Below are 2,224 nucleotides of genomic sequence, written 5' to 3' on the forward strand. Positions count from 1 at the left end.
TTACTGTACTATAGATAGGAAGATGATATTGTTACTGAATTGTAAACCCCTTAAAAGAGTTAAGAAAGATGAAGTTTAAAAGTGGTGTTAATCACTGTTGGTGGAAGTTCTTACTTCTTAACTTAAGTAGAAAACTTGTATCTTTCATGTTTCTTAATGTCCAACAGTGGAAGATGAATATGTATGTACTAAGTGTTTGCATCTTAGAATGCAGTTAAACTTTAGTATTGTATCGTTACCTCATACAATTTCTTAAGATACTACTGTACGTTTTCTCTTTTAAAAAGTCTATATTTCGAAAAGGACAAAATATAACTATTACCCTGTTGATTGTTTAAGTGTCTGTGAAAAGATTATATTTATGATGCTGGCTTGTTTGAAAAGGGTGAAAGAAGTTTTTTTTAATGCCAAACCACTGTACATGTAGTTGTAACGAAGTTACGTGGGTATAGTTTGAACTGTGGTGCACATGGTGTGTATTATATGTCACCTGTAAAGAAAACAGTGGATGGGGAAATGGCAGTATTTATGGAGCTGACAAAACCAGCCTAAGCACCCAGCTTTAACAATGACATCAATGTTGATCATTGACAAATGAAGGGAGGTTGTCGCCCTCCCGAACTGTTGTATCGTATACGTTTTCTGATTTTGAATAAATGGTCATAACAGAAGAATTGCTTTTGTATGTTTTATGTGTTTGTGTGTTCTGTTGTAGTTTTTTTAAGGACTACAGGTACCTTTCAATCACTTCGTTTTTTAATTTTGCCTGGCCCTACAACATAGGATTATTACCTCCATGAAAAATGGAGGTATTGTTTTGGGCGCGTGTGTGTGTGTGTGTCTGTGTGTGTGTTTGTGTTTCCGCACATTTGTAGTCAGCATAACTTCATAACGTCTTTATGGATTGTGATGATATTTGGTATGCTGGTAAGTCTTAGGAAGACGAAGGTCAAGGTCAAATATGGGCCTCCTGGTGGATGACCATGGTACTGCAGCAGAACTTCCGTTTTTTTCGGCCCGTCTTGTTTTTTTCGCCCGCTAGCATTAGATTTGTGGTCTGCGGAGTATGTCATCCATAAAATTTACTTATCACAGGTATTAGCTCTTAGAAGACTTATTGAAGAAGTATCAAGGATCAAAATATCTCAAAGCAGTCATTACATTTGTTGTCAACTTGTTTTTCATATCCTTTATTCACTGTCCACTAGACAGTGGAAGTCTGGACACCTGTTTACACAAAGTCTACCTTCATCTCGCAAAACAACGTCATTTTCTCTCTTGTCTGTTAACATGTTCTACGTGTCAGTTCACAAGACACACCGGAATGTCAACAGTCTACCTCCGCGGAGAAAAGATCTGTTTGTTTTCCTAAGAAGAAATAGTTCCATCGCCTGCCAAGATGACGCTTACAGTGTCCAACCGTCGGCAGGACTCTTCTCAACATTGTACCTTATTACAATAAATGATTACATTTTTTTATATGCCAACATTTCATGACCAGACATGGCGACGGCACACTCAAGTTATATTAACTTATTTTATGCCGCCACCAACACAGAGTACAAATACAGGACAGGGCAATACTCATTTTCACTTGAGTTAAGTGAGGAAAGTCGTGTGAAGTGCCTTTCCCAAGGGCACAAGATCGGTGGTATGTCAGGACTCGAACCCGGGACCTCTTGGTTCCAAGTCGAGCACTGCCGCTACGCCACACGACCCCACAATGATTCCATTGCAGTTGTCACTCAAAAGTTACGCATTCTTGCCTTTTTAGTAATACATGTATTTCCATCACAGACATAAATTGTGGCTGTCTAAATTTGAATCATATATGCAATACATTTAATAGCAGTGTTGTTTTAAAAACAATATTATGAGCGACAAAGTTCTTCTTGATGACAATGATCATCTCCATGTGATCTCTAGTGTTAATGTATGGGACGGCAGTGAGTTGTATAGGGCCACATCAAGTAAATTTTATGGATGACGTCCGCGCGCGCATTGATTTTGGCCTGTTCCCAGAAAAAAAAACAATTCCGCTTCTTGTAACTATGACTAAAGATTCACGTCAGTAGGATATAAGGGAAGATGTGATGAAAGGAAAAAAACAGGACAAGACAAGAACTGCTGTTCTACTGATTATTGCTGTTTTCATGATGAATAAAAGACTTGTTGGTTGGTACACTGTTCATTCATTCAATCTGTTTCCTAATTTTTGTCGTCC

The sequence above is a fragment of the Branchiostoma belcheri genome, unplaced genomic scaffold, assembly GCF_001625305.1.
Source record: "Branchiostoma belcheri isolate BF01 breed outbred unplaced genomic scaffold, Haploidv18h27 scaffold1, whole genome shotgun sequence".
NCBI classification, from domain to species: Eukaryota; Metazoa; Chordata; class Leptocardii; order Amphioxiformes; family Branchiostomatidae; genus Branchiostoma; species Branchiostoma belcheri.